This window comes from Canis aureus, chromosome 25 (assembly GCF_053574225.1).
Source record: "Canis aureus isolate CA01 chromosome 25, VMU_Caureus_v.1.0, whole genome shotgun sequence".
Taxonomy (NCBI): Eukaryota; Metazoa; Chordata; class Mammalia; order Carnivora; family Canidae; genus Canis; species Canis aureus.
The window spans coordinates 35702815-35728387 of NC_135635.1; the positions used below are offsets into that span (position 1 = coordinate 35702815).

General features: G+C 40.4%; 1 protein-coding gene across 1 annotated transcript in view; it reads right to left on the reverse strand.

The window, feature by feature from the left end:
- LOC144297507 (uncharacterized) overlaps positions 1–25573 on the reverse strand; it is a 68222-nt gene that overhangs the window by 15759 nt on the left and 26890 nt on the right. The window contains exon 2 of the mRNA XM_077871788.1: positions 15110–15274. The gene's annotated coding sequence lies outside the window, so the exon portion shown is untranslated. The remainder of the gene's footprint in view (positions 1–15109; positions 15275–25573) is intronic.

Sequence of the window (25573 nt, forward strand, 5' to 3'; positions counted from 1 at the left end):
AAGGGTCTATAATTTTTCAAGTGACAGAGGGCTCAAGCACAATTACAACAAAAGGAAAGTAGAATCCAACTAAGAATTTGAATGGCTAGGATAAGATGCACAGAAGTTGACTTTGCAGAGGAGACGAGGTTGGACTGCAGTATCTTTTTTTTTTTTTAATTCTACTGTAGAAGGCATGGGAACTTCTCTTTGAAAAAGTAATAATATGAGGCATTTTTTTCTTTGGTGGTGTTTTCCATTGGAAGCCTTGGATTCCTTAAGTCCCTGTAAGCGCAGTTGGTTTGTAATGGGGTTTATGGAGAGAAAGGCTTGTTTACCCTGCTAAATACACTTGCGTCCTTCCTCCTATGTCTCCAGTCCTTCCTCTCACCCTCTGCCCACCTCTCTTGCTGCTCCCTTTCGGGGGAGGAGGGGATTTACTAATCTTTTTGTTCAGCAACAAAAATATCAGGGCATGATCTGGCCAATACCATGAGAGTACACTTTCTTGTTCATGCGCTCCCTGGAGAAAATCCTAGCTGGCCTTGTGCCCTTAAGGAAGACTGATCATTTTCTCCCCATCATGTGGCTAGGTCGGTAAGGACTCGAGGGTCCCTCTTGGGCTCAGCCTCTGTGAGATATATGGAGAGAGATAAAGAGGGCCAGAGGCCTCACTTAAACCACCAGACTTCCAATCCATTTTATCGCACAGTCTTGCACTACCTACTGCTCACCCAGATGATTTCCAATGTTACAAAGAAAGTTTTCATACACACATTTAATTTGTTAAAATATTGGATATACATTGACCATCACTTACACTAAGTCTGGTCAATCTGAGGAGAGTCAATGTATTTTAGCAAACCTAGGATATTGGTGCAGTTGATGTGAAGGAGTTTTATATAGAAAGAAAGGGGAAAAGCAATGTGTGGTCAGACACGTGACTGGTGCTGGATTTGTTAATATTCCTGAGACAAAGATTGAAGAGTTGAGTAAGGCTACAAAGAAAAGTGAGTAACAAAGAGTGATAGGTCCTTATGTGTATTTGTAAACACGACACATGTGAAGTCCTTTCACTTGAGTCAATTACAAGATGTTCATGGGTATTTGTATCACTCCATGATTTTTCACCTTGTGTTCAGACCTGGCTTCTGCATTCTGTGTTAGAGGCTGCTCCACGGCAGTGTCCTTTTCTTTTGTCCACTCTTCTTTTCAAACAATCTTCTCGGAGAAGACCCTTAAGGCAAAAATCTAATGGAAGGATCCTCGGTGACTCTTTTAATGACATCTAAGGCCTCAATCAACTCTTCTAGCAATGCTTCTTTAACAATTCTTTCCTTCCTACTGGCTTCAACTCCCATTACTCTGTCACATGACTCTGGAAAGGTCACCCATCCTCTCCACGTGCCCTGAATGCTTTGCCTGCAGATAGAGAGGCCCTGTGATACTTGGCATGTACGTGACCACTGAGAGAACATCCGTGGCTGCCAGTGAGCCCACAGTGCACACCCTAAGGAGGATGTCCTGTGAAAATACCTCAGGCCACAAACCTCATCGAGACAAGAGATATATTTCAGTGGTCGCTTGCCTTGATTGGAGCTCGAGTGTCTTTATTCTCCCCTCAGTTCTTTCACCAGTGGCAGGGACCTGCCCCTCCCTCATCTCTACCCACAGAGAGTATAGGTAGAGAACAGAGGGTATTTTCTGTTGCCTTATTTAAAGTAGCCCAAATCAGATATCCTGGCCCATTTTTCTCCTCACTAATATGCCCCCAAATGCCTAGAAATGTGCCTAGGATATGGTGAGCAATCAGCATATATCTGAAATGGTAGATAATACTTATATATTAATTGCTAATTATATTGATTCCACAAATGGCAATACTTGTAATTTCCACTCTAAATTTTAAATATTAATGTAATAATATATTTGTATACTAGTTATATATAAACTATTTATATATTATGTTATTTATATATATATATATATTTCTATATTAAAATCCTTAACCTAAAGGATATTTCTTATGGAGTCACCTGGGAATAAAACTCAAAGGAACAACACAAGTAATGAAAGAAATTTTATAGTCAGTGATCTTTGAGAAATAAGCAGGAAGTATTAATTTTTGATTTGTCATAGGCCATTCAGGTGCCCATAACAAAATACCACAGGCTGGGCAATCTACTTCTCACAATTCTGGAAGCTGGAAGTCCAGCAGCAGAGCGCCAGCATGGTTGGGCAAAGGCCTTCTTGTGATTGCACACTGCCAGCCCTCCCTGTGTGCTCGCATGGTGAGTGGGGGAGGAAGAGGTGGGACCTCAGAGGGATCTCTCAGAAAAGCAATGATCCTGTTCTCAAAGCTACCATCCTCTTGACCTTAGCATCTCCTTGAGGCCCTACGTCCTAATACCATCATCTTTGGGATTAGGGTTTCGCGATAGGAATTTGAAGGGACATAAGCACTCAAAACACAGCCATTTGGTAACATTCTACCTATAGCCCATGAACACAATGATGCATATTTATTGCATCTCAGCCATCTCACTCCCGAACCTTTCAACAACAAAATCAGACAGAAGACCTATCCTTCTTTCACAATTGAGAACATGTGTCCAAAGAGCTGACTTTCTCCTGTAGATACTTGGTTTCCCTCACTTGAATAGCAAAAGATAAAAATGATAAGGTTTTGTTTTTGACTCTTTTAACAGAAACCATGAATATACCTTTATGTCTTTTTTCAGTACTTTCAAAGGCACTTATCAGGGTGCCTGGGTGGCTCAGTTGGTGACAGTCTGACTCTGGATTTCATCTAAGCTCATGTTCTAGGAGCATTGGGATCCAGGCCAATGTTGGTTTCTGTGCTCAGTGGGGAGTCTGCTTGGGATTCCTTTCCTTCCTCTCCATCAGCCCTTCCCACCACTCCTTTACTCTCTCTTTCAAATAAATACATAAATCTTTAAAAATAAAGGCAGTTATTTTCCAGATATGCATTTCGGAAAATAACATTCTAGTCACTGTAATTGACCTTGAGTATTTAAGTTTCATGAGTAGTACATTACCAAAGGATTTCAAGCATTAAAGCCTTAGTACAACTCTATTGACTTTGTTTTAGTATGATCGTATCATTAAAGATTTTATTTGTAAGTAATCTCTACACCCTATGTGGGGCTTGTACTCACAACCCCGAGATCATGAGCTAACAAAATCAAGAGTCAGATGCTCAAGAGTTGATTGCTCTTCCAATTGAGCCAGCCAAGGGCACATAGTATAATTATATTTTTATCACTTGCCTTTTTTTTTCTGGTATGTAAGCTCCATGAGATAGCAGAATCTTTCTTCTTCAACACTGCTCTCTTGCCACATTTTATATTGTCTAGAATCTAGGTTAAGTTAGCACTGCAAATGGTTAGACAATACTTATGTACTGTGTGTATATTTGTACTTTTGGAGGGTTCTCGTTTCTTCTTTTGACCTTATACCTAAATTCAAAGGACCTTTAAAATTAGTCCAGGGTACCTGGTGGCTCAGTAAGTTGACTGTCTGACTCTTGATTTCAGCTCAGGTCAAATTTCAGGGTTTTGGATCGAGACCTACAATGGGCTTCGTGCTGCGCATGGATCCTGCTTAGGCTTCTCTCTCCCTTTCTCCTTCTGCCCCTCCTCACACTATGGCCCTACTGTGCTCTCTCTCTCTCTCTCTCTCTCACAAAAACAATTAGTCTTACATATAGTGATACAACGCAGTAAAAGATGCTGGATATGTGGTGGTTGAATGGCTCAGGCAGTAAAGTGGCTGCCTTCCATTAAGGTCAGGATCCAGGGTCCTGTGATGAAGCCCCACATTGAGTTTCCAGTTTCCCGGGGTTCTGCTTCTCCCTTGTCCTTTTCCCCTCCTTTGATAATTATTCAGTTTTACTCAGTCCAGCATCTCTGATCTATGTATTCATCAGAGATTGCTGGATACAAATATCCTTTCACCACTGCTATTGTTAGTGTGGTTTCCTAACAGTTGAGCCAATAACAAATAGCTAGGAATGAGAAAAGCAATTAATAAGTGGTATTAATAATTAGTAGATGGGTTAGCAACAGAATGTGAAAAACAACAAAATTTACTTCACGACGAATCTTAGAAAATGAACAAAAAATAAGGAATAAATTCGTAATGGTAGTAGAAAAAAGAAAGAATGTCATAAGGAAAGCAGAAAAAATTTATAAATTACTTTTAAAGATTTCTATAACTTAGAACTAAAGAAAGTAAATAAGAAAAGGAAGCGAGGAACACCCGTAGGGTGACAACATAGAGAAGGAATGTAAGCAGTCAGGCAGGTTGGCCCAGATACCAGGCCTCTGAACACACACGCACACATAAGCACACACACTCACACACACAGAGTCAAGCAGTCCACAGTTCAGCAACTGCTTCCAGACTGAAGAAGCCAGTATGAATAACTGGGTCTCAGAGTCATTTTAGGTTCCAGGTGGCTGGCAACACTCAAAAGGAATAGAAAATACTAGTTGAAATAACAGGATGATTCTATGCTGCTTGATTCCAACTTTGTTGTCTCTACTCCATCTTTGGAGGGAGGCAGCAGTGAATATTAAAAGTGTCCACAGTCAGGAAAAGGCAAATTCTCACATGCAAAGATAAGTTTACAATCAAGTTAACGAAACACACAGGGAAAAATCAATTTCCTTCAAGGGAGGCACCAAATAAGAAAGCAATTAAAAATGATTAAACAAAAAATAGGCACAGATATTGAAAAAGAAACCAAGGAAAGAGTCAAATAACAAACGTGATACAATTGCACCTCCTGGCAATGCAAGAGAAATCCAGTGACAGGAAACTTCCAGCTAGTAAACAGACTTGCTAGGTAAAAGCTTATTAAGGATTTGAACTAATGTCTGGCACATAGTAAGTACGATGTAACTGTTATCTATTTCTATTGCAGTAACTAATCAAAATTGTAAGTTTGAGAAGAAAACAATTATGAAACCTTAAATTGTAAAACCCTGAAAAGAAAACCATGAAAGTTCCTAAAGGACATACCAAGATGTAAAAAATGGAAGATAAATGACATTGAAGAATGACAAGAATAAGTTATTGGAAACATATGAAGGCTTCCTGAATTCTTCTATCAACTCAGTGTAATCTCAGTAAAAAATCAGAATAAAACTGCTCTGTGAAATAAACAAATTAATGAGCCATCACTGTGCACATGGAGAGCAACCATTACAATTCCAACAACTAGAGTTCCAGGTATGATATGAAAAAAAATTATTTTCAGTGCATTCCCAAGCTGTACAATATCAAAGGAAATGCTCATAGATGTAACAAAATTAAACGAAAGCATCAATCCACAGAGGGAACTAAAGCCTCAAATTTTGATCTACCCTAAGGGAATCTGCCCAACCAGATAACAGCCCATGAGAAAAAAGAACAGACACAAAACTGAGTATCACTCAAGATCCCTAATAATGAACAATCATTATTCAGCTGGATGATAATTCATGGGCATGAACCCCTCCACACACACATGCACGTGGAACAGATAAAGCTACACTCTCATTGTGAGCAGAACTAAAAAGAAACAAACATGTTAAAGCAACAACAACACACCAGTTCTCTCCTTAGGAAAAGGAACAGTAAACTATAGGTTTGACCCTTGGAAATGAGGGGAGAAAGGGACGGAATCTCCACTGAGGATTCATATCCAACAATCAATCTTCAAACATATTGTCACATTTAGTTCTCCAAACCTCCACCTGAGAGTTTAAAGTGATACCATCAGTTGCCTCAAAGAAACAAAAAAGAAATCCTTAAGGGGAAAGCACTTGAACAGAGATCCCCAACTCATAGGAAAACTGCTGGGAATTGGAAGTTACTGGAGAGTCATGCTCTCTACCACTGTCTCGGGTTCACTTCTCTGCCCTGTACACAAATACGCACAAATATTGACCCAGGCTGACAGGAAACCAGTGGAAACAAAAAGCAGTCATCTTGAACAGATCAGAGGTCTTTTCCCTGCTTCCTAGGAAAGGAATGCTTGGAAGCATTCATTCATGTGAATGAAACGGGAAATGACAGCTGGGACATGCCAATGAATCAGGCAATACGTATTAATCGTCTATAGGCTGGGTATTCAAGTGCTCATAGGAACACAATTAAGACCTAGTCTTTGCTTTCGAAGAGGGTATAGAGAAGCTAAAGAAATGATAATATTCATGTTTCAATAACATATGTCAGGGCTAAGAATCCCCAAGGAGATAGCCCCAGCCATGGTGGCCTGAAAGTCTCAAAAGAAGTAGCAGATCTTGAAATATGCTTTAAAAAAATAGCATTTACAGGCATGGGAGATGGGGAGGGGTATTTCAGAAAGCAGGAGGAGTCCACAGAAGTCAAAATTTGTAAAGAATCTTCAGCCGACTTGGACAGGGCATTAAACCTTTACCCAAAAGTGATAGACACACGCACATACACACACACAAATGACAAGAAAATGATTAGAAACATAAGGAATTGACAGCACCCAAAAAATAACTAGAAGAGAGCGTGTAAATACAGTGCCATAATGCAAATTAATTAACTGATGAACAAACTGCAGCCCATAAAATAATATATAAAGGAAAAATAACCGTCAGCTAACTGCAGCTCTAAGCTTCTCCTATCCAATTGTGTAAGTGGGAAGTGTGTTCAATTGGAAGTCAGGAGGCCTAAAATTCCCTTTCTGGGTTGACTCCTGCCAGCTTTGACATTCAGATTCCTTAAGATTGAGCATTTGAGTCTAAACTGAGGAAGAGCCAGGTGTACAGAGGAGGATGGATGCTTTAAGGATTTCATTCCCTGACCCAGCTCTACAGACATCCCACCTCACAGACCACACTGGAAGGCTGCCTGTGCTCAGTCCTCCGATGCTCACAAGGGGACTCTCAGGAAGATTACAGGGACAGCAGTCCCCCTTTTATTTTCTCAGACTGTTTCACTACCCAAAACATCCACAGGGCGGCAGAAGCCCTGAACTGAAACTAAATTCAAAGCTGAATTCTAAGAAGCAGGTTTCTTCAATGGCTCATGTGTCCAGATTTCTCTTCCCTGGTTCTGATGACGTCACCCAGGCCAGAGGAGCTGAGAGAAGGAGGCTGCACACACAGCAGGATGGGGAGGACTCGCACCGTGGGACCAACTGCCCTCCAGACTTCCTGCCTTCCTCACAGTAAAGGAGACTTCACCATCCTCACCCTTATTTTGCAGAAGAAAGTAGGCAGGGAGAAGAAACTAAGTAAATTCTCAAAGGGGATGGAGAGGAAGTGATGGAGCCAGAATTCAAAAGTTAGTGGCTCTGGTCAAAGTCCATGATCCTTCCACCAGACTTGAGAACTGGGGAAAGCAAAAAGAAAATCAAAAACAAAACCAACCAATTTGACTAACACAGGGTTAGCTTCCTTCCTCCTAACCAATTTCCTCATTGCTATAGAAATGAGATGTTGTCTATTTTCTTTATAACAGAAGGGTTGCTTAAAAGATTTCATTCACTTTTTAGGATGGGAAAATACAGATGATTTTCACAACCACTATTAAATAATGGTTTTATTTCTATAGAAATTCCACGTTAAGGTTTATACCAGGATCACTCACATTTCTTTCCAGCTCATTAATGGAACAGGGAATTTAATTTGATTTTATTTAAGATTTTATTTATTTATTTATTTATTTATTTATTTATTTGAGAGAGAGTGAGAGAGAGAAAGTCAACATGATGGGGGGAATGGTAGAGGTAGAGAGAGAAGCAGACTCCCCCCTGAGCAAGGAGCCCAACTCAAGGCTCCATTCCAAAAAGCCAGGATCATGACCTGAGCCAAAGGCAGATGCCTAATCAACTGAACCACCCAGTCACTCCTGTATATTTCTTCATTGTCTGTCATCTTGAGGCACTTGGAGTAAAAATAACAGTATTTCATTCAAATTTAAAGAATAAAAGGATGTGTTTTCTAAAATGAAAATGAAAAGCCAAGCTCTATGTGGCCAGATTGTCATGTGTCTGTGAAGGATACTGGTATAATGGAATCGTTACCAAATTTATTGTCAGGCCAACCACAGTTATAGCCTACACGCCACTTACCAAATATGAAATCCTGTGTACTGGATTTCATCTGGAAAGTGATGTTGAGAAGACTATCAGGTAACATGTTCAGATATCAGACATATAGGACCCATTCACAGGTAAGGTATCAGGTAACATGTTCAGATATCAGACCTTATACATGATCTTAAACCTGATCTCACAGGCCAACATGTAGAAGAGTCCTACTATGTGGGTGGGATCCCATTGGCATGTTAGCATGTGTCGTACTCATGAAATCCCCTCCAGTATGGTCATCGTCATTGTAACTATCCTTCCCATTTTGCAAACAAGAGAACAGAATCCCGAGATCTCATAGGACAATATCTTGGTCAAAGTTCCAGCAGATCCTAACCTGAACAGAGGACATAGGCGTCACCAACTGAGGCACCCAGGCACCCCTAGATTATGACTTTTCTTGAGACTAATCATTTATTTACTCATCTCACATTTGATTCTTGCCTCTAGTTAGTCACTCTGCTGCTGCTGCAGAGTCTGTATGGTGAGGGAGACCAAGAATCAGATTTCCAGAGGCACACAATATGCTCATCTCAGAAGATCCTTGGAGAAGCTAGGGGACACTTCATAAAGATAGAAAAGTTTGAGCTCAGTCTTGAAGGAATAATGAAAACTCTCAGAAGTGCAGAAGGGGAAAGTGGATTGTAGACAGATGAATAGATTTGTAAAGTGCATGGAGATGTGACAGCACGTGAATAAAATAGATGCCTAGGGGTGCAACTGATTCGCTTAGAAAGTCAGATCTACTCAGAAATGCCCCCACTAGGCCCTATTCCCACTGTTCTTGACATCACTGACCAGCAGGGTTCTCCTCCTTCATGCTGAGCTCAGCCATCTCAGATTCCTTCCTAGCAAGTTGGTCCAGGTAGCCACTGCCATCAACTGAAGTTGGCAGAGACTATGAACCTTTCTACGAAAACTTCCCTAACTGAAGTGTGTAAACTTCTATTTGGTAGAATTTCAGTCTAGGGAGACCGACATTTTACAGTAGGAGAAGCTTCTAGAGTGAATACCTCAGATGAATTCTCATTGGTGACACCTTTGTTCGATAGAGCAGATAAGAGCAGAGATATTAGTTTGTTGAAGGTGGATTAGGGGCCAGGAGAGAGGAAGAGCAGTTAAAGGAGCCAGGGAAGGATGTGCTGAGTCACGCTCTGAGGCTTCTGTTCCATTATTTCTTCCTCTTACCACTGAAGGGTGTGAGAGCAAACAGACTGTTTGCCAGGTAGGTAGGGGAGCACCTCCCTGGCCTTCTGAGTGCTTAAATTTTAGTGGCTGCTTTGAAATTTTGTTTCATCCCTCCTCTAATTCCATTTAGGTATATTGTACATAGCTCCTGAAATAAGACTGCAAATTAAAAAAAAAGACTGCAAATTATAAGAGTAACTTTGATCTTTCTGTCCCAAAAGTCACATAAAATATTTTGTAAACTTCTCTACTGACTCCGGGAGGTAGATCCTCAAAACTTTGACTCCTTTAACACTTGATTGAGACTGCAGTATTGTATAGGGTGGAAATCTCCTGTCATTATTAGCTTATTTTTTTGAGATGCTACTCAATGATTGAAGCCTTTAGGTCTCCAGGTAAATCACTTACCACCCTCGTATTAACTTATCCTTAAAATGGAGGGCAGGATGGAAGAGGCCACATTATTTTTTTTTTTTAAGAGGCCACATTATGATTATCAGTAGTGTTTCACTTCTTTTTTTCTTTTCAAGAATGATTTCTTTAAAAAAAAATATTTTATTTATTTATTTATTTATTTATTTATTTATTTATTTATGAGAGAGAGAGAGAGAGGAAGAAGCAGGCTCCAGCAGGGAGCCCGACGTGGGACTCGATCCCGGTTTATTTATTTATTTATTTATTTTAGAGACCCGATCCCAGGTCTCTAGGATCACACCCTGGGATGAAGGTGGTGTTAAACCACTGAGCCATCCAGGCTGCCCTAGTGTTTCATTTCTGAGGTAATTTTGTGTATTCCCATCAGAAATATTTATCCCACTGGCATTTTTAAATTCCTTTTCTCCATTCTTCATCATCCCTCCTCTCCTCCACATAGGTTACAATTCTTCTTGAGGTTAGCAGTTTCTCTGGTCTATAGAAACCTCTCTACCTGAAAGGTGTATTTGTGTGTTTATGCAAGATTTCATCAAGGCATTGCCCCTGCCCTACCAGTGATAGAGGTACAGTCGCAGCGGTTTGGCGCCTGCCTTTGGCCCAGGGCGCGATCCTGGAGACCCGGGATCGAATCCCACGTCGGGCTCCCGGTGCATGGAGCCTGCTTCTCCCTCTGCCTGTGTCTCTGCCTCTCTCTCTCTGTGAGACTATCATAAATAAATAAATAAAAATTTTAAAAAAAGAATCTTAGATGCGGAATCATTTGAAGGAACTAATAGTATCCAATACCATCATTAGGCTGTAACAGAAGTATCAAGTAACCAAAATTCTGTTTAGTCTGCCTACGAAGGAGAATTATCAAAGGTAGTGTGAATCAAGAAAATGAAGTGGAACACAGATTTACAGTGTTTTTTGTTTATTTTGTTATTGTTTTGGAGATCCAGGTTAGTGGGAGAATGATAATGTAAAAAAGTAATAATACAGGCAATAAACTGGAGCGATGAAATCTGTGGCCACTATTGATGTTGCTTCATTTACAACTTTCAGTTCTGTTGACAGACTGGCATCAAGAATAACCCACGGAAATGCCTGTGAGTGTAGGAGATGGAGAAACTGTAGAGTTTGATGTGGTTGAAGGAGAGAAGGTGAGAGAATATTGTGGTTGGGTCTCAAAGTGTGCAGGCACATAGTTTTCTTGCATAATAAATAGTCTCCCAGCCCCTTATGAATGAACTTGCCTTTGATTTTTGATGGGAAGGAGTGACGTTTCAGTAGAAAATTTTGGATTGTTGAATATCATTATAAACATTCTTTGACTTTGATAAAAGGGCATTTTGATTTCTCATTTAATACAGGCTCAACCCTGTTTAGTTATGGAGGGAAAAGCTATTTTTTGAAAATTGAAAGGACTTTTTTTTGTATTAACTGTATATTCAAAGGAAGATTAAGAATAACTTTTATAGGAGTGCTTTTGTGGTTCAGTTGGTTAAGTGTCAGGTCAGGATCTTAGGGTCCCGGATAGAAGCTACATTATTACATTAGTTTCAAGTGTACACCATAGTGATTCAGCATTTCTATGCATTGTGAAGGTTCACCAAGAAAAATTGAGCTACCATCTACAGCAAACAAAATGGTTGCATATTATTAACTGCTTTCCTACGTTCTTGTATGTGTATATCTTGTATATCTTATGTATACGTATATCTTGTATCCTTGTACCTTATATTTTATAAATATACTCCTGTACATTTTCAATTGCTTTGAATCCTATTTGACCATCCTTCCATCCCCTGCCTTCTGGCAGGCACTGGATAATTAGGTCTGTTTTGTTTTGTGGCTCATTTAATTTGGTTTTTGGATTTCACATACTTTTGAAATCGTATGGTATTTACCTGTCTCTGATTGACTTAGTTCAGTCAGCATTGTACTCTCTAGAATCATCTGTGTTGTCTCAAAGGTCAAGACTTCCTTCTTCTTTAGTGTTATATAATACTCCATTGTGTATACACACCACGTCTTCTTTGTCCATTCCTCTATCCATGGCCATGAGGATAGCTCCTTCCATAGCTAGGCTTTGTAAATAATGACGCAGTGAACATTAGGGTGTATGTATCTTTGCAAAATAGTGTTTTCATTTTCTTTGGATAAATACCCAAAAGGGAAGTGCTGGATTGCATTGTAGTTGTATTTGTAATTTTCTGAGGAACCTCCATGCTGTTTTTTATAGTGGCTGTGCCAGTGTGCATTCCCACACATTATTCCCACACAGTATTCCCACACATTATTGAGTATGAATAGAATTAATACCTAGTAAATCATAGGAGGCCCTCTTTATTTGGTTTCCTTGTCACTGGACACCACGGTAGCCATGCTGGCCAACTAGACCACCTTGGCCACCTGAGCTCTGTTGCCCTGCTAGGCTCTGTGGACCATCTGGATGTCCTTGAGTCCCTGGATGATGTAGGCCAACTGGGCCCTGTTGGCATGCTGGACGTTGTGGGCCAACTGGACCACCTTGGACTCCTGGACATTGTTGGCCACCTGGGCCTTGTTGGACTGCTGGACCCTTTGGGCCACCTGGACCACCTTGGGCTTCTGGATGTTGTTAGCCACCTGGGCCTTGTTGAACTGCTGGACCCTGTGGGCCACCTGGACCACCTTGGCAACCTAGTCTCTGAGGACCTTGTTGGCCTCCAGGACAATGTGGGCAATGTGGGTGATGTGGGCCACTTATGTTAAATAGAGTGGCCTGGTCTCCCTGGACACCATGGTCATGAGGCTTCTTCTGTTGTCCATGTGTTTGTCTTCATCTTTGCTCGCCTTGCCATTCTGATCTCCATTTTCTTCTTGAGGTTTCACTTGTGATTCCTTGGGGTTTTCTTTCAACAATTCATCATCTACATAGGCAGGAAAGCACAGATCTTAAGGAACAAGTGAAAATAAAGTTTAGCCACAAACTTCAACGAAAAAGCATGAAAGTACAATACCCTAAATGGAGTTAGAAATAAGATATTACTGGTTTCTGTGGTACTAGGTAGTGACCTGGGCCTAGATCCCAGAAGAGAAGAGGCAGAGAGATCCCTGCTTTGTGACAGTGCATGTACTTGGCTTAGCAGGCCTTCTTTGCCCACTCGCCATTGATTTTGCCTCTTTTAATGCTTCTGCTTCTACTCTATTGCCATCCATTCTAAACTTGCTGTGATAGACATCAAATCATCTATAATCATCAGATATCTCTGATATCTGAGGAAAATCACCACTCAGGTTCACTGTGTCTACCTATACCTGTGTATGATATTTTGACATGATCCTTTGAATGAGGAGAAATGATCAGATCCCTTGCCCTCACAATGGTCCAACAATCCTAGAATACCTTTCCTGCCCTATCATCTGTCACCTTCTACAAATTGTGAAATCTGTGGCAAAAAAGGTGTCAGTACAGTATACCCTCTAGTATTTCCTTTTGCACATTTCTGGTATGTATAATGGAGCACAAACCCTCTCCATCTCTCTCTCTTTCTTTCTTTAGAAATCTCTACAACCCTGTGCAGATCTCAAACTCCCAACTCTGAGATCAAGAGTCACTTGCTCTACCAACTGAGCCAGCCAGCCTGTTCTACAATTTTAAATAGTATTTTAGAGTAATCCTTTACCATCTGTTGCATCTTCTTTCAACCATTTCTTTGTATTCTCCTAGCTGTTACTCTTTTTTTATTCATGGGACACGCACAGAGAGAGAGAGAGAGAGAGAGAGGGGCAGAGACATAGGCAGAGGGAGAAGCAGGCTCCATGCAGGGAACCCAACGCGGGACTCAATCCCGAGTCTCCAGGATCATGCCCTGGGCTGAAGGCGGCGCTAAACAGCTGAGCCACCTGGGCTGCCCAGCTGTCACTCTTATTATCATTCTCCTCAGGTTTCTATGCAGACTTTATTGAATGCCCAAGTAGTATAATTTCACCTTTTGCTAGACCAAGCAGAAAAGACACAGCCTGAGTTCTCAGGCCACTTACTCCTTATTGTTGACAGATTAACAAAGAAATTCATGCCTCACATTGTTTTTCAAAAATCTCTCTGTTGCTCATAGATTAAATAACAAATTCACTTTGCCATTTGTAACACCCTTCACATGATGAAACTAACCCACATGTCCAGCTCTATCTTCCTAGATTCACTTCAACCTTACTGATTATTCAGTGTTTCTAGATTATTGCAAATAGTATGTGGAGAGATTTAGCCTTGCCTTTCACTCTGCTTTCCCCTGGGCCTTCCCACTCCACGGTCCAGACCACCTGGCATACCCAGTATGCCTCTCCTCTCTTCTCCCCTGTTCTGAGCTCTGTAATATCTTCTTTTGCCCCATTTTTGACTGTGATCATTGTTATGTGCAAGATAATCTTGAACATAGAGAGTGAATCTCAAATAATGTTATCAAAATAACTTCTTAATAACCTTTTATAGATCCTTCTTAAAGTATCTATGCCTTTCAGAAAAGTCAGTAACTATCATTTTAGTATTTTGAGGAACAACCTTGTCTCAGCGGATGGTAACAGCTTTAAAACTAAGGATTTAGTTTTAAATCAAGGATTCCACAGGCATTTCATGTCTTTAAGATTCCAAGTTTTCGAATTAGGCTCTTTCTATACAATGACAAAACATTTAATAAGAAAGTATCATTTTTTTTTCAATTTTTCATCATTTGTCTGATAAGAGTCCTAATATCTGGCTATTTGTAGCCATTGAAATACTCATCTGGATTTTGACTTTATATCTGAATATTTGGTACCTTCAACATATGCCATCCATCTTTTCTGTTAAAAAGAGCCACAGATCCACAAAGAATTAACCTTTCTGGTTTATTATGTACATTTCTCCAACATTGCCTGAAAGTACCCATTTCTAGGACTTTCTAGATTTCCTATATACGCATGCCTGCCACAAGTTTCCCTAACCAGACATAAAAGTATTAAAAAAAAAAAAGATAATACAATGGAGAGAATAAATAGGACCTAAATACTTTCTAAATTTTGTGAGATAAAGAAAATGTAATACAAATTCGTAATATTTGTATATAGGCCTGTGTTTGATGACAAGGAAGTGAGATATCTAGATGAATTTTAGAATATTCAATCAACTTAGATGATTATTTTCACACAAATAGAGTGAATAAGTGAAAATTCATGCTTCCAAAAATAGCAAAGTTCAATCCAAGAAGATATTGACTTGACATTTAGGCCTCTGATTTCAGAGAGATATTTGCAGGCAGTGGAAAATAGAAACTAAAGTTTTCTACTCTTTGATGAACCTATTCTTGGAGTATCAAGCACTTGAACTCTGAGATAGCTCAATTCAACCTTACTCTTTTCTATGAATCTTACCCGCATGCTTGCATGATCTTCTATCTCCCCAACTTACCGTCATCGATGCCCTGAGCAGACCCCAAGGCCAGCAAAGCCATTGACGGCAAGAGCAGTAGCATCTTGGTAGGAATCATGGTGTCTGTCTCTCCCTCTCCTGATGCTGCAGGAAACTCAGACACACTCCTGGACAAAGTAAATTAATTTATCATTAGCTGTGCTCAGACATGGGTTTGTTAAAAGTTGGAGACTCAAAGTAGTACAATCCTTTGTGTCCAACAAACTGCAAAATATTAACAGAGGCAAAAAGTCTTCTCCTTTCTTTGGCCATAAATTCAAGAAGTAACAAGAATTTTCTGATCACTCTTAGCAAAGTACCTGGCTAAGTGGGGATAAAAACATTCCCTCCTTCCATATAAATTCAGACTGTATTCTTTCTGAAAATCAATGTTTGCTTTGTAAGATGTGAAAGATACGCTCCCTGGACTGGAAGGAAAGAAGACATTCTTCTCATCAAAGACAGGGAATTTGGGCCTGAGTGGTCTATATAAACAGTGTTCGAGTAGTTTTTATCTTCCTAGTCACTTCTTCACCCCTTATGTATTGTATCCCACACTCCTCTGTCTTACAGATTCCTTGCAAATGTATGGTTTATTTGTCTAAGATATACAAGCTTCCTGCTCTGCTCATTCCTGTAGCTCTTCATTCCCTTAAGCAGCCCCAAGAAGCTGCAGATAAATCCTATGCTGAAAGGGATAGTGTTTCAGAGGAAATGGGGAGTCCTTCTTAGGACCATTGTGCCAAAGTTAGCAGACATGAAAGAATTAAATGAAAAAGAGATCTGAACATAGAAAAAAAGTTAAACACTATCTACCATCGAACATGTGTGCGAATACGTCTATCTGACATTCAAGGCTCTCTCCACCATCCACGACAACCACCAGTACCTCAGAGACAAAGTAAATTTTAAGGATTTCTAACTCATTCCATTGGAATCAGACAAGAACTTCGTATGTCAAGCTATCTGTATTTTGAATGCCATACGTCTAGAAAGATCAGTTGACTCCATTGGTCAAAATGAATCTGCTCCCTTGCCAAAAGCACTTGGTTTACTCTATGACCTTCTTTCCTGTTTTATTGAGAAGAACATGAGGAAACACAGAGCAAGCGAAACTAGCACTTTGAGAGATCACATTTCATCCTGTTGCTTTGAAAGCGAGGTCCCTTTTTAAGCAACCTCCAGATTCAATCTTTTTCACAAATTTTCAAGCATTTTCAAATATTTTCAAATAGTTGGAGACTATGCAACTCCCTTGGTAAATAATCTTACAGATAAAATTTCAAAGTCTATATTAGGCATCCATTAACATGATCAACATAGAAGAGCTTTAATCCATTTTCTCTTATGCAACCCTTCAGAAGCTTGCACAGGGAAATAAAATGGAAGGGTATATAAATAGCAAATGTCTTATTTTCTGTGTTCTGGTGCTTTGACATCTATAGGTTTGCTGGCCCTGGAGGGACTGTACCTGCCAGGGTCAGTAAATCTCTAGAGAGTAAATAATTCACCCACTGAACACACTATTCAATGTAAACCAACAGAGAGCCCCTACCTGCCACCTTTTCCTTTATTGGACCCTCACATTCAGGACTAGTATTCACCTGACCTAATCACCCCAAGGCCAGGTACCCAACAATTAGGGACAGACCTTAGGTGCCAGAGCCAGCTGAAATCATTCACACTAGCCTCTCCTAAACCTGCTTACCTTTGTTTCTTCCCACTTTAACCACACTCAGATTCTTGCCCACGGTGCCCTTCCCCTCTGGCCCCTGACCCACTTCAGTGCTTCTCCACGTGGCCATCCATGGCAAGAGGTACCTCTTGCTCTTGGTATTTGTGAGTCTAACAAACTCTCTTTCAGTGGCTTCATCTCCTGAGCCTAGGAATGATTACATAGGAATCAACTGTATCAGGAAGGGCCTGAGGAAGAGCTAGTAAAACAGATTAATTAGAAACAACCAAATAGCAAGGATAAACTTAGAAAACAGTAATGTCACCACACCAGAATAGAAAAAAGTTTCCAAAAGAAGTCGATGAACCACAGTGTCAAATACAAACTCATTTTGAGGCTCACTGAAAGCTAGTCTTAGTAGAGAGCTGGCACTGGAAACCGGACTGCTACTGGTTGGGGAGTAGTGACAGAGTTGATTCTAGAAATGAATGAGAATTGTTCAAGAAGTTAAATAGTGAGCTGATTCCCAGCTAGCCTGAGGATTAAGGAGGTTTGACTAGGGAAAAAAGGCAGTTGCCAAGGGAAGAATATAATTAGATATGAGTCAGGGAAAATCTAATTGCACAGCCAAATATAAAGCTTAGACCCTGGTGTCTCAGGTGACTTCCTTAGAGGGAAAATCCTGTCACAGATGGAGCTAGTTTTCATTCTACCTCAATGATGCACCTAGGTGTGACTCTTGCATCATGCATGATGCTAGAATGCCACTCTGTGGTCATTGTTTGAACTGCTTCTGTACTATCTGCTTTATGTATGATGCATTGGATTTTCAAGAATTTTCATGGTCTATTTCGTTCTTAACTTGACTTTCTATTTGAAGGTTTTTTTGAGAAATACATAATGTGAAAACAAAATATAGGCCAAAGAGACAATACAATGTACAAAAATAGGAGGTAAAGTAGTATCAAAAAATGTGTGATGAGACCTACACATATAATTTGAAAAGTAAGTTGGTTATTTTGCAACAACACCTGAGGTTACCTTATACAGTAAACCAACTTTTAAATTGTGATATAGTTTCTATGTAAAAAAGAAATACCACATTTTAAAATAATGGAATTCATAAGGATAAAGAGGTTCAAATAAGATACAAGAGTTATTATCATTTTGTTCCAATCATTTCTCTCTTCATAGTTATTTTGATAGCACACATAGGATAATAGTTGCAAGCCTAGCTATGGGAGAGTCCTTCATGCACATAGACCCCATTTTTGCTCATTTCCCCTTGCCCCTCTTAATCTCTATTTTATTCTAACAGCTTAATCCTTGCCTTAGTACTCCAGGTCCATAAGATACGTGTCACTTACTTCTATCAGATAGTCTTGCAGTAAAATGTTGAACGTAGTACTTCTTTACACACTACTCTACTAAATATAGTCAAGCCTTAGCCTCCAGTGAAGATAATCTGTTCCTTGAGGGCTATAAGCTACATCCCATATTTCTTTTGTATCCTCTCTGGAAATACATCTTCAACTTAAACCTCATGGAGTGAAGATGCCTGGATTCTAAGATTATATTTCAAACAATGATTTCATCAAGTTATTTAAGTTTTCAAAAGTTTATTTTTATTGACCAAATGACCATTATATCAACAAGAACCCTAGTCTTTTGATTGATTAATCCAATTACTCATGAGAAATACTATTTGAAATAAAACAAATTGATCCGCAAACTTTCAATAGTAGAGAACTAAAATAATAGGGCACAGTTCTCAGAAGGTAGTAAGAGGAAGTTTAGAAATGTTAATCTGTCCTAGTGATTAGAATAGTGAACATTATAAAAAATTAATAGATGGATCCAGAGACTTAAAGAACACAAATGAAGTGAGATCAGGGTTAAACAAATTATCAGCTGAGTAAATTATTCCTCATTATAGTTCTTTTGGAATTGGGGCTGAGATGTTAATCTAATTCTGTCACTTCATGTTCTCTGTTTGCTCTCAGAAAAGGAAAGCAAAAATAATGACAGAGACAGTCTAGTTGCTAAAATGTCTGCTCATCAAAAGTTTACCATACTTTTTATCATATCAGACTTACCAAGCTTGTTCATTTGTCTTTTACTGGGCTGTGCTCAATGCCATCAGAATCACAAAGAAGAAAAGAAGAAGAAGAAGAATTGAGGAGAAGACCAAGTACAAGAACAAGAAGAACAAGAAGAACGAGAAGAACAGGAAGAAGAAAGATCAGGACAAAAGAAGAAGGAGAAGAAAAATAAGGAGAGGAGGAAGAGGAGGTACTTTTCTTTAAATTACAGTTACATTCTTCTTTCTTCTGGAGAAATTTGGAGTTTTTCACTTCTAGAGTTCCTAAAGAGCAATAAGAGTTTGCTGCTACATAGGAAGAACCTCCAGTCTTTCATTGGGTTCTTCAACCAGAACATTTCCTCAATAGGATTTATCACTAATCTCATTGTGTTCTATATTACTAAATGGTCAAATGATAACAGGTCTTCCACTGCCTTCCTTAATTGTGACAAGACTGACAAATAATGAAAAGTTAAGAAAATGCAAATGTAATTGCCTGATGACACAGGAACTATTTTTAGGGGAAGGATTTAGGAGGAACATTTTGATTTCTCAGTAGAGCCAAAGGAATGAGTAAGTAGTGCCAAGTCAGGAGTCGACAAAGGAGAGACCCACCTTATTATAAAATATCTAATTTAGAATTAATTTAGTTCATAGAGAATTAATAAGTGAAGATAATTTATGACATCAAATCCCCTTAGCAAAAATGTTGCAAGTGAGGAGGTGGACATTGTAGAGAGGGTCCAGAGAATCATGTAGTGGGGGATGGCCCTTTCCAGAGCACCTTGGAAGGGAAGTGAAAACAAACTAACCTCCATGGAAGGAACTGACAGAGTTAAAAAATTAAATAGAAGTTGGCTTTCTTGCACAAAGAACATGAAAGATCAGGTCCAATAATTTCCATGAACTTAGGACTTGATTCCTCCATTTATTGTCCCTTTGAATTCGAGCATTAAAACCTAAAGAGCTGATGATGAGGAATGAGAAACAAATGTCAACATAACAATCCCAATTAAAAATATTTCTAAATCTGAAGATGGCGGAAGAGTAAGGTCTCCAAATCACCTGTCTCCACCAAACTACCTAGAAAACCTTCAAATCATCCTGAAAATCTATGAATTCGGCCTGAGATTTAAAGAGAGACCAGCTGGAATGCTACAGTGAGAAGAGTTCGCACATCTATCAAGGTAGGAAGACGGGGAAAAAGAAATAAAGGAACAAAGGCCTCCAAGGGGGAGGGGCCCCGCGAGGAGCCGGGCTGAGGCCGGGGCGAGTGTCCCCAGGACAGGAGAGCCCCGTCCCGGAGACGCAGGAGCTGCACCGACCTTCCCGGGGGAAAGGGGCTCGCAGGGAGGTGGAGCAGGACCCAGAAGGGCGAGGATGCCCTCGGGTTCCCTGGGACAGTAACAGCAACTGCGCGCCCAGGAGAGTGCGCCGAGCTCCCTAAGGGCTGCAGCGCGCACGGCGGGACCGGAGCAGCTCGGAGGGGCTCGGGGGCGGCTCCGCGGAGGGGGCTGCGCGGCCCCGGGAGCAGCTCGGAGGGGCTCGGGCAGAGGAAGAGGCTCCGTGCGGAGGGGGCTGCGCGGTTCCAGGAGCAGCTCGGATGGGCTCGGGGGCGGCTCCGCGGAGGGGGCTGCGCGGCCCGGAGCGCGAATCCACCAGCGCAGGCTCCGGAGCACAGGGCGCCGGGACACAGCCCAGGATCCGGCCTCCCCCGGGACAGGCAGAGGCCGGGAGGGCCCAGGACAGCAAGGACGCTCCTGCCCAGAGCTGAGCAGATCAGCGGCCCCGCCCAGGAGCCTCCAGGCCCTGCAGACGGAGAGCTCGGAGTTCCTGCCGGAGCTGACTCCAGGTTTCCAGAGCTGCCCCGCCACTGGGGCTGTTCCTCCTGCGGCCTCACGGGGTAAACAACCCCCACTGAGCCCTGCACCAGGCAGGGGCACAGCAGCTCCCCCAACTGCTAACACCTGAAAATCAGCACAACAAACCCCTCCCCCAGAAGATCAGCTAGACGGACAACTTCCAGGAGAAGCCAAGGGACTTAAAGAACACAGAATCAGAAGATACTCCCCGGTGGTTCTTTTTTTGTTTGTTTGCTTTTGTTTTTGTTTTTGTTTTTGTCTTGTTTTGCTTTTTGATTTGTTTCCTTCCCCCACCCCCTTTTTTCTCCTTTCTTTTTCTTTCTCTTTTTCTTCTTTTTTTTTTTTTTTCGTTTTTTTTTCTTTTTCTTCCCCTTTTTTTTTCTCTTTCTCTTTTCTTTCCTTCTTTCTCTCCTCTCTTTTTCTCTTTTTCCCAATACAACTTGCTTTTGGCCACTCTGCACTGAGCAAAATGACTAGAAGGAAAACCTCACCTCAAAAGAAAGAATCAGAAACAGTCCTCTCTCCCACAGAGTTACAAAATCTGGATTACAATTCAATGTCAGAAAGCCAATTCAGAAGCACTATTATACAGCTACTGGTGGCTCTAGAAAAAAGTATAAAGGACTCAAGAGACTTCATGACTGCAGAATTTAGAGCTAATCAGGCAGAAATTAAAAATCAATTGAATGAGATGCAATCCAAACTAGAAGTCCTAACGACGAGGGTTAACGAGGTGGAGAACGAGTGAGTGACCTAGAAGACAAGTTGATAGCAAAGAGGGAAACTGAGGAAAAAAGAGACAAACAATTAAAAGACCATGAAGATAGATTAAGGGAAATAAACGACAGCCTGAGGAAGAAAAACCTACGTTTAATTGGGGTTCCCGAGGGCGCCGAAAGGGACAGAGGGCCAGAATATGTATTTGAACAAATTCTAGCTGAAAACTTTCCTAATCTGGGAAGGGAAACAGGCATTCAGATCCAGGAAATAGAGAGATCCCCCCCTAAAATCAATAAAAACCGTTCAACACCTCGACATTTAATTGTGAAGCTTGCAAATTCCAAAGATAAAGAGAAGATCCTTAAAGCAGCAAGAGACAAGAAATCCCTGACTTTTATGGGGAGGAGTATTAGGGTAACAGCAGACCTCTCCACAGAGACCTGGCAGGCCAGAAAGGGCTGGCAGGATATATTCAGGGTCCTAAATGAGAAGAACCTGCAACCAAGAATACTTTATCCAGCAAGGCTCTCATTCAAAATGGAAGGAGAGATAAAGAGCTTCCAAGACAGGCAGCAACTAAAAGAATATGTGACCTCCAAACCAGCTCTGCAAGAAATTTTAAGGGGGCCTCTTAAAATTCCCCTTTAAGAAGAAGTTCAGTGGAACAGTCCACAAAAACAAAGACTGAATAGATATCATGATGACACTAAACTCATATCTGTCAATAGTAACTCTGAACGTGAACGGGCTTAATGACCCCATCAAAAGGCGCAGGGTTTCAGACTGGATAAAAAAGCAGGACCCATCTATTTGCTGTCTACAAGAGACTCATTTTAGACAGAAGGACACCTACAGCCTGAAAATAAAAGGTTGGAGAACCATTTACCATTCGAATGGTCCTCAAAAGAAAGCAGGGGTAGCCATCCTTATATCAGATAAACTAAAATTTACCCCAAAGACTGTAGTGAGAGATGAAGAGGGACACTATCTCATACTTAAAGGATCTATTCAACAAGAGGACTTAACAATCCTCAATATATATGCTCCGAATGTGGGAGCTGCCAAATATATAAATCAATTATTAACCAAAGTGAAGAAATACTTAGATAATAATACACTTATACTTGGTGACTTCAATCTAGCTCTTTCTATACTCGATAGGTCTTCTAAGCAAAACATCTCCAAAGAAACGAGAGCTTTAAATGATACACTGGACCAGATGGATTTCACAGATATCTACAGAACTTTACATCCAAACTCAACTGAATACACATTCTTCTCAAGCGCACATGGAACTTTCTCCAGAATAGACCACATATTGGGTCACAAATCGGGTCTGAACCGATACCAAAAGATTGGGATTGTCCCCTGCATATTCTCAGACCATAATGCCTTGAAATTAGAACTAAATCACAACAAGAAGTTTGGAAGGACCTCAAACACATGGAGGTTAAGGACCATCCTGCTAAAAGATAAAAGGGTCAACCAGGAAATTAAGGAAGAATTAAAAAGATTCATGGAAACTAATGAGAATGAAGATACAACCGTTCAAAATCTTTGGGATGCAGCAAAAGCAATCCTAAGGGGGAAATACATCGCAATACAAGCATCCATTCAAAAACTGGAAAGAACTCAAATACAAAAGCTAACCTTACACATAAAGGAGCTAGAGAAAAAACAGCAAATAGATCCTACACCCAAGAGAAGAAGGGAGTTAATAAAGATTCGAGCAGAACTCAACGAAATCGAGACCAGAAGAACTGTGGAACAGATCAACAGAACCAGGAGTTGGTTCTTTGAAAGAATTAATAAGATAGATAAACCATTAGCCAGCCTTATTAAAAAGAAGAGAGAGAAGACTCAAATTAATAAAATCATGAATGAGAAAGGAGAGATCACTACCAACACCAAGGAAATACAAACGATTTTAAAAACATATTATGAACAGCTATACGCCAATAAATTAGGCAATCTAGAAGAAATGGACGCATTCCTGGAAAGCCACAAACTACCAAAACTGGAACAGGAAGAAATAGAAAACCTGAACAGGCCAATAACCAGGGAGGAAATTGAAGCAGTCATCAAAAACCTCCCAAGACACAAGAGTCCAGGGCCAGATGGCTTCCCAGGAGAATTTTATCAAACGTTTAAAGAAAAAATCATACCTATTCTCCTAAAGCTGTTTGGAAAGATAGAAAGAGATGGAGTACTTCCAAATTCGTTCTATGAAGCCAGCATCACCTTAATTCCAAAGCCAGACAAAGACCCCGCCAAAAAGGAGAATTACAGACCAATATCCCTGATGAACATGGATGCAAAAATTCTCAACAAGATACTGGCCAATAGGATCCAACAGTACATTAAGAAAATTATTCACCATGACCAAGTAGGATTTATCCCTGGGACACAAGGCTGGTTCAACACCCGTAAAACAATCAATGTGATTCATCATATAAGCAAGAGAAAAACCAAGAACCATATGATCCTCTCATTGGATGCAGAGAAAGCATTTGACAAAATACAGCATCCATTCCTGATCAAAACTCTTCAGAGTGTAGGGATAGAGGGAACATTCCTCGACATCTTAAAAGCCATCTACGAAAAGCCCACAGCAAATATCATTCTCAATGGGGAAGCACTGGGAGCCTTTCCCCTAAGATCAGGAACAAGACAGGGATGTCCACTCTCACCACTGCTGTTCAACATAGTACTGGAAGTCCTAGCCTCAGCAATCAGACAACAAAAAGACATTAAAGGCATTCAAATTGGCAAAGAAGAAGTCAAACTCTCCCTCTTCGCCGATGACATGATACTCTACATAGAAAACCCAAAAGTCTCCACCCCAAGATTGCTAGAACTCATACAGCAATTCGGTAGCGTGGCAGGATACAAAATCAATGCCCAGAAGTCAGTGGCATTTCTATACACTAACAATGAGACTGAAGAAAGAGAAATTAAGGAGTCAATCCCATTTACAATTGCACCCAAAAGCATAAGATACCTAGGAATAAACCTCACCAAAGATGTAAAGGATCTATACCCTCAAAACTATAGAACACTTCTGAAAGAAATTGAGGAAGACACAAAGAGATGGAAAAATATTCCATGCTCATGGATTGGCAGAATTAATATTGTGAAAATGTCAATGTTACCCAGGGCAATATACACGTTTAATGCAATCCCTATCAAAATACCATGGACTTTCTTCAGAGAGTTAGAACAAATTATTTTAAGATTTGTGTGGAATCAGAAAAGACCCCGAATAGCCAGGGGAATTTTAAAAAAGAAAACCCTATCTGGGGGCATCACAATGCCAGATTTCAGGTTGTACTACAAAGCTGTGGTCATCAAGACAGTGTGGTACTGGCACAAAAACAGACACATAGATCAGTGGAACAGAATAGAGAATCCAGAAGTGGACCCTGAACTTTATGGGCAACTAATATTCGATAAAGGAGGAAAGACTATCCATTGGAAGAAAGACAGTCTCTTCAATAAATGGTGCTGGGAAAATTGGACATCCACATGCAGAAGAATGAAACTAGACCACTCTCTTTCACCATACACAAAGATAAACTCAAAATGGATGAAAGATCTAAATGTGAGACAAGATTCCATCAAAATCCTAGAGAAGAACACAGGCAACACCCTTTTTGAACTCGGCCATAGTAACTTCTTGCAAGATACATCCACGAAGGCAAAAGAAACAAAAGCAAAAATGAACTATTGGGACTTCATCAAGATAAGAAGCTTTTGCACAGCAAAGGATACAGTCAACAAAACTCAAAGACAACCTACAGAATGGGAGAAGATATTTGCAAATGACATATCAGATAAAGGGCTAGTTTCCAAGATCTATAAAGAACTTATTAAACTCAACACCAAAGAAACAAACAATCCAATCATGAAATGGGCAAAAGACATGAACAGAAATCTCACAGAGGAAGACATAGACATGGCCAACATGCACATGAGAAAATGCTCTGCATCACTTGCCATCAGGGAAATACAAATCAAAACTACAATGAGATACCACCTCACACCAGTGAGAATGGGGAAAATTAACAAGGCAGGAAACAACAAATGT